The sequence below is a fragment of the Mobula hypostoma genome, chromosome 14, assembly GCF_963921235.1.
Source record: "Mobula hypostoma chromosome 14, sMobHyp1.1, whole genome shotgun sequence".
Taxonomy (NCBI): Eukaryota; Metazoa; Chordata; class Chondrichthyes; order Myliobatiformes; family Myliobatidae; genus Mobula; species Mobula hypostoma.
The window spans coordinates 19,536,466-19,544,138 of NC_086110.1; positions in this window are offsets into that span (position 1 = coordinate 19,536,466).

The window sequence follows — 7,673 nt, forward strand, 5'->3', positions numbered from 1 at the left end:
ATCCACGGCCTCCTCTACTGTAAAGATGAAGCCACACTCAGGTTGGAGGAACAACACCTTATATTCCGTCTGGGTAGCCTCCAACCTGATGGCATGAACCTTGACTTCTCTAACTTCCGCTAGGCCCCACCTCCCCCTCGTACCCCATATGTTACTCATTTTTATGCACCCATTCTTTCTCTCACTCTCCTTTTTCTCCCTCTGTCCCTCTGAATATACCTCTTGCCCATCCTCTGGGTCACCCCCCCCCCCGCCGTCTTTCTTCCCGGACCTCCTGTCCCATGATCCTCTCGTATCCCCTTTTGCCTATCACCTGTCCAGCTCTCGGCTCTATCCCTCCCCCTCCTGTCTTCTCCTATCATTTTGCATCTCCCCCTCCCCCTCCAGCTTTCAAATCCCTTACTCACTCTTCCTTCAGTTAGTCCTGACGAAGGGTCTCGGCCTGAAACGTCGACTGCGCCTCTTCCTATAGATGCTGCCTGGCCTGCTGCGTTCACCAGCAACTTTGATGTGTGTTGCTTGAATTTCCAGCATCTGCAGAATTCCTGTTGTCTGTATTTATATGACGCCTTTAATATTGACAACTTTCCAGGACTTTCCACACAAGTAGACTGGAAAGTGTGGCACAGTGTATACCATATTTAGTCTGTGTGGTGATTGTGGATGGCTGCAATGGTGTTTCATGGAGATAGCTTTTTTTTCTCTCTGATGTTTTTTCTCTGATGGCAAGAAACAAGGTTGTCATAGTAGGTGATTTTAACTTTCCACACATTGACTGGGACTCCCATATTACAAAAGGATTAGATGGAACTGAGTTTGTCGAATGCGTTCGGGAAAGTTTCCTTAATCAGTACATAGAAGTCCCACCGAGAGAGTATGCAATACATGACCTTCAATTAGGGATTGAGACAGGGCAGGTAACAGAGGTTTGTAAAAATGATAGGTCTGGTCCTTGGGTTGAGATTCTAAATAGGGGAAAGGCCAATTATGATGGTAATAGTAAGAATCTGGCAAGTGTGCATTGGGACAGACTGTTTTCTGGCAAAGGTGTGCTTGGTATGCAGGAGGCCTTCAAAACCGAAATTTAGAGAGTACAAAGCTTGTATGTGCCTGTCAAAATAAAAGACAAGGATAACAGGTTTAGGGAACCTTGGTTTTTGGGAGATATTGAGGCCATGGTTCAGAAAAAAATGAGGTGCATAGCAGGTATAGGGAGGAAGGAAATAAGAAGTACTCGAGGATTAAAAGAAATGCAAGAGAACGCTTAAGGAAGAAATCAGGAGGGCTTAAAGAAGGCATGAGGTTGCTCCAGCAGACAAGGCGAAGGAGAATCCTAAAGGCTTGGAAAACTACATGGAGAAAAAGAGAACTTAAATGGATTTTTTTTTGCATCTGAATTTACTTGGAGAGGAACACAGAGTCTATCAAAGTGAGGCAAACCAGCAGTGAGGTCACGGACCCTATACAGGTTAGGTGTCTGCTGTCTTGAGGCAAATTAGGGTGAACAAATCCCCAGGGCCTGACAAGGTGTTCCCTGGGACCCTGTGGGAGGCAAGTGCAGAAATTGTAGGGGCCTTAGCAAGGATATTTAAATCACCTTTAGTGACAAGTGAGGTTCCAGAGGATTGGAGGATAGGTAATGTTGTTCCTTTGTTTAAGAAAGACTTTGAGAATAAACCAGGATATTATAGGCCGGTGAGCCTGGTAGTAGGAAAGTTATTGAAAGATATCCCAAGGGACTGGATATGTGAGTATTTGGATAGACATGGACTGATTAGAGATCATCAGCATGGCTTTGTGCATGGTAGATTGTGTCTAACCAATCTTATAGAGTTTTTCAAAGAGATGACCAGGAAAGTTAATGAAGGCAAGTCAGTGATATTATCTACATGGACTTCAGCAACCCCCAAATCCCTCCTCCCTGCAAAAAAAACGAACAGAATTGGATCAGGCTCATCGAACCCTCAATACTTCTTCCTGCAGAAGAAGAAAGAACAAAATCTATCAGGCACATCGATCCCCAAAACCCCCTCCCCACACAAAATAAAACCCCAAGAAGATCGGATGAAAAAAAACGCAGAATATAAAAACTATAAGACTGAAAAAAAAGAGTCTACAGTCCAAAGTCCAATCCAAAATGCAGAATAAACCTGGGCAACACTCTCCGCAGGGACAGGCTCTCCCCTCTCCAGTAACCAGCAACTGATCGAAAAGCCAGAGCTCACCCCCTGCACCATTTGTCGCTTCGATCTTCCTCGTTGCTGTCATCGGAAAACAATGGAAGACACTAAGATTGGGGGTGTAGTGGACAGAAAGGAAGACTATCGAAGCTTGCAGCAGGATCTGGACCAGCCAGATAAATGGTCTGGAAAATGGCAGATGGAATATAATGCAGACAAGTGTGAGGCGCTGCACCTTGGCAGGACCAACCAGTGTAGGTCTTACACAGTGAACAGCAGGGTACTGAGGGGTGCTGTAGAACAAAGGGATCTGGGAATACAGGTCCATAATTCATTGAAGCTGGCATCACAGGTAGATAGGGTCGTAAAGAAAATTTTTGGCACATTGGTCTTCATAAATCAATGTATTGAGTACAGGGGATGGGATGTTATGTTGAACTTGTATAAGACATTGGTGAGGCCTAATTTGGAGTATTGTGTACAGTTGTGGTCACCCACCTACAGGAAAGATGTAAATGAGGTTGAAAGAGTACAGAGAAAATTTACAAGGATGTTTCCGGAACTGGATGACCTGAATTACAGAGAAAGATTCAATAGGGTAGAACGTTAGTTCCTAGCACGTAAAAGATTGGAGATTTCACAGAGGTATACAAAATTATGAGAGGTATAGATAGGGTAAGTGCAAGCAGATTTTTTTTTCCACTGAGGTTGGGTAAGACGACAACTAGAGGTCATGATTTAAGAATGAAAGATGAAATGTTTAAGGGGAATATGAAAGGAAGCTGCTTCACTCAGAGAGTTGTGAGAATGCAAAGCAAGCTGCTAGTGGTGCATGCGATTTCGATTTCAGTATTTACAGAATTTTGGATAGATACATGGACATTCAGGGTATGGATGGCTATGGTCGATCACAGTAGGCAGTTTAAATAATTTAGCATGGACTAGAGGGGCCAAAGGACCTATTTCTGTGTTGTAGTTTTATATGACTCCATGTGCAATAACAGAACACGAGTGATACATTTATACAACTGTTGCATAAAATAGATTGGATGATTAACCTAGAAATACTCTTCCATTCAATTGAATGGGCATCATGCTCCTTTCACACAGAATTTGAAAAGGATTCAGCTGCTAAAGATTGTAGAGCAGTGAGACTGAAAACTTCTTGATTATAATGTGGGATTCATCATTTAACACAATAAATACCCCCCCTGGGCAGTTCACTGTGTCTGCAGATTTGGATAACAGAATTATTTTGTGTTTATGACATAACAAAGCATAAGAAGGCCATCTCACCAGTAAACTACAGTTTAAAAGGTTCTCTATTTTTCTTCCAAGACAGTGTTATCTGTGTTGATACAAATTTTAGAAAATGGTCATTTTGCATGCCCATGCATGGTACCAGTTTACAATTTGCCCCACCCACATCAGATAAATCCACTTTCCCTCCAGAACGGTATGAACATCCTCTTTCAAATGTCAACTTGCCTTGTGAAATGTTAAAAATAAAGTCAAATGTTCCCAATCAGGAACATGTTTTTGATCAGGAATATGTTTTTAATAATGAATGTGTTTTAATTGATCATGAATAATTATGAATTATTATTACTATAAATTACATCTGCTATTGGGGGGGGGGAGTCTACTGCACAGGATCGAAAGAAGCTGCAGAGAGTTGTAAAATGAGCCAGCTCCATCATGGGCACTAGCCTCCATTGTATCCAGGACATCTTCAAGGCACGGTGCCTCAGAAAGGCAGCCTCCGTCACTAAGAACTCCCATCACCCAGGACTCCTCTCATTGTTACCATCGGAAAGGAGGTCCAGGAGCCTGAAGGCACACACTCAGCGATTCAGGATCAGCTTCTTCCCCTCTGCCATCTAATTTCTAAATGGACATTGAACCCTTGTCCAAACTACTTTTAAAAGTACATCACTACTTCTTTTATTTCTATTTTTGCACTACATATTTTAATTTAACTATTTAATATACATATATATTATGACTGTAATTCATTTTTTCTATATTTATCAGGTATTGTATTGTACTGCTACTTAACAAAGTTAACAATTTTCACAACATATGCCAGTGATATTAAACCTGATTCTGAATATACTTAATTGAAAAATTATAGTGGATAATGCAGCTACAACAAAAATAGTCATCAGGGCCACACACCAATATGAAGCAGAGGGAGTTACTGAATCTTCCACAAGCTACCTTCTACATTACTTCAGGGGAACTTAAAAAAAAATGATGCGGTGGAATTGTGTATATGTCAAGGTGCACTGTATATGCATGCATGTACCTGTTATGTGTCTGCACGTGTGTGTGTCTGTGTGCACGTGCACATACAAAAAAACAACTAGGGGTAAAGTACTTGGAAACAAGTGTACACTACTTTCAAAAGCTGCACTACTGAAGGGAGTTTTTGCCTTTTGAATTGAGGAATAAAGACTTGTCAAGTGCTGGAGCACAATATATCAGGTGGCTTACTCTTCCTCAATAGTTCTGTCAGTGTACTTCCCGTTCTACGGCTAGAGAAAGGATGACAGTTGCCCCCTGGTATGGGAGTTAAGTAAAAAGAACTTCTGCCCTAAAACCTCACTGCAGAGAGGAACGGTGTCTCCGGCCTAACTGGTCCATCACCCTCCTGATTAGTATGGAAATGTCACCAAGGGGATCTTAGCTGCCATTCAGTTTCCTTTTATTGATAGCATTAAAAATTAACATCTTATTTTTTAACTGCATGTAAAAGTGCACAGTTTATTGATGTTTACCTCAAGGACTATTCATCGGCAAAGGTAAGAGTAGAGCAATAAAGACTGCTGGTCTCCAGCTAAAAACCATACCCATCCCTTGAGACATAAATGGCGTGATCTAACAGACATAGAAACACATGCAGGAGCAGATCCGCCTACTTCTATTCTTACCTCTCTCTCTCCCCCTCCATTGCTGCTGTCATTTCCTCTGAGTTTACGTATGAAATACTTCGGGGAAGTTTCATTTAATCCCTCAACAAGCATTGTTTCATTTCAGTGGGAGGCAACTGAGCAACGATGAAAGAAATACTGTGTCTTTAGTGAACAGAATCATCTATAATCCCAGATGTAGCAATTTAGACAGTGCCAATGCATTCTCAGCATTGTCTGCCACGTTGCATTGACCAAGTAGATTGGTTTGATGCTGTGCCAGAAACCAGGCCACTCTTTTATTATACATAGCACAATCGGGCACAGGAAAAAGCCCTTAGCCCATCGTGTTCCCGGCTCTGCCCAGGATGATGCCAATATAACTAATCTCATCAGTCTGAACATGAATTGTATTCCTCTATTCCCTGCTTGTCCATGTGTCTGTCTAAATGTCTCTTTAAAAAGTTACTATCATTTCAGGTGCATTTCAGGCTGTGTAAAAAAAAAAAAGGCAACTTGCTTCAGACATCTTCTTACGTTACTCCTATTGCCTTAAACCTGAGCCCGCTAGTATTTGATAATTCCACTCTGGGAAAAAAAGACTGGCTTTCAGCTTTAGCTAGCCTCCCATAATTTTATGAACTTCTCTCAGCCCCTCTGTCTCCAGCTCTCCAGAGAAAACAACTCGAGTCTGCCTGACCTCTGTTTACAGTGAAACACTCCAATGCAGGCAATATCTTACTGAACCTCCTGTGCACCCTCTGCAAAGCCTCCACATCCCTTCCTCCAACGTCTCTAAGTTATTGAGACCTAGTTATGACTTTAACTGTGAGCATATACTTTGTTCTCTTGCAAAATAAATCACAGATGTGGTTGCCCTGTTGGAAAGCACCTGTTAGAAAATTCATTTCTATAGAAACCCAAAATAAACTTATGAAACTAATTTCAAAGGTTCCGGGCGGCAGCATCTACTGATTCTGTCCTCATGTATGCAAATCTGATTATTGACTGTGAGAGGCAAGATGTCTCCTGCCTACACACTGCATGGTGCATTCCAACATTGTACTGTGGACAGTCCTGAAACTGCTGGTCCAAATACACTCACCACTTCAATTGCTCTGTGGTTATGAAAGACATCACAGGTAGAAAAGGTGGAAAGGAAGCTTACCTTCTTCAGACAGGCCATTGAATGCAAGATTAATCTTACAGTTGTACAAGGCTTTGTGGAGACAGCACCTGGAACATCAAGTACAATTTCAGTCGCCATGCTAGAGGAAGGATGTGATTAAACTAGAGGGGCCCATAGAAAGTTCATAAGGATGTTCCTGGGACTGAAGAGCTTGCATTATTAGGGGAGACCAGATGGGCTGGGACTGTTTTCCCTGTAGCAAAGCAAGCTGAGAGGTGATCTTATAGAGGTTTATAAAATCGTGAGGGGTGTCGCATTGGAATAGTGAACTTTGAACTTTCTATGGTATCATTGCTGCCGGCATGCTGGTACCGAAGAAGAACTTGATGACCTGCCTGAATGATTATCGTCCAGTAACACTTACATCCACTGTGATGAAGTGCTTTGAGAGGTTGGTGATGAAACATATCAACTGCTGCCTAAGAAACGACTTGGATCCACTCCAATTTGCCTACCGGCACAACAGGTCCGCAGCAGTTGCCATTTCAGTGGCTCTTCACTCAGCCCCGGAATACCCGGACAGTACAGATGCTTACATCAGGATGCATGCCACAGAAATTGCCGTCTCCAACGCCGGCAGATCCAGACATGTCCAGACCTTGACTCTTGCTACCAATCTCAACAACTCTAGCGATCCACAGCAGATTCAAAACCCGGACTCCACCACCATCAAAGCGGGTTCCACCGACCTCGGACATCTCTAAAGTTCCAATTGTGCAATCTTCAACTCCAACTCCAGCCTTGACCTCCAGGCTGGATCTCCATGCGCTGCCGCTGGAACCCCCCGTCTCCCTTTCTCCACCGGCTCCCTGCAATCCCGTCTCTCTCAGGTCCCACCACCAGCTCTTGGACCCTCAGAGACTCCATCTTCCTCTCAACCCACCATCCCTGAACACTCCAAACCTCCTTTCCTCTCAGACACTACCAACCCCCTTCCACACTCCGATCCCAGCTCTCATCTGTGCCAGGTTTTCACTATTCCCACCGACCTTCCCCTCTCTGAGGCAGAGCGTTGTGTCCTCAGTAAGAGCCTCACTTTTGTCAACCATTCCCTCTGATCGTCCCCTCTCTGAGGCAGAGCGTTGTGTCCTCAATAAGGGCCTCACTTTTGTCAACCATTCCCTCCGACCTTTCCCTCTCTGAGGCAGAAGGTTCAGTCCTCAGTAAGGGCCTGACCTTTGTCCCCCCGCGCCCACACCTCAGTGAGTTCTGTGCCCGCCACGACGCTGAGCTCTTCTTCTGCTGCCTATGTCTCTGAGCCTATTTCTTTGGCAAGGACTCTCCACCCCACACCGATGGCCCCTTCTCCCGTCTTCAACCCTCCTCCTCTTGCTGGACACCCCACCCTGGTCTTCCGCCTGCCCTGGACCTTTTCATTGCCAACTGCGAACA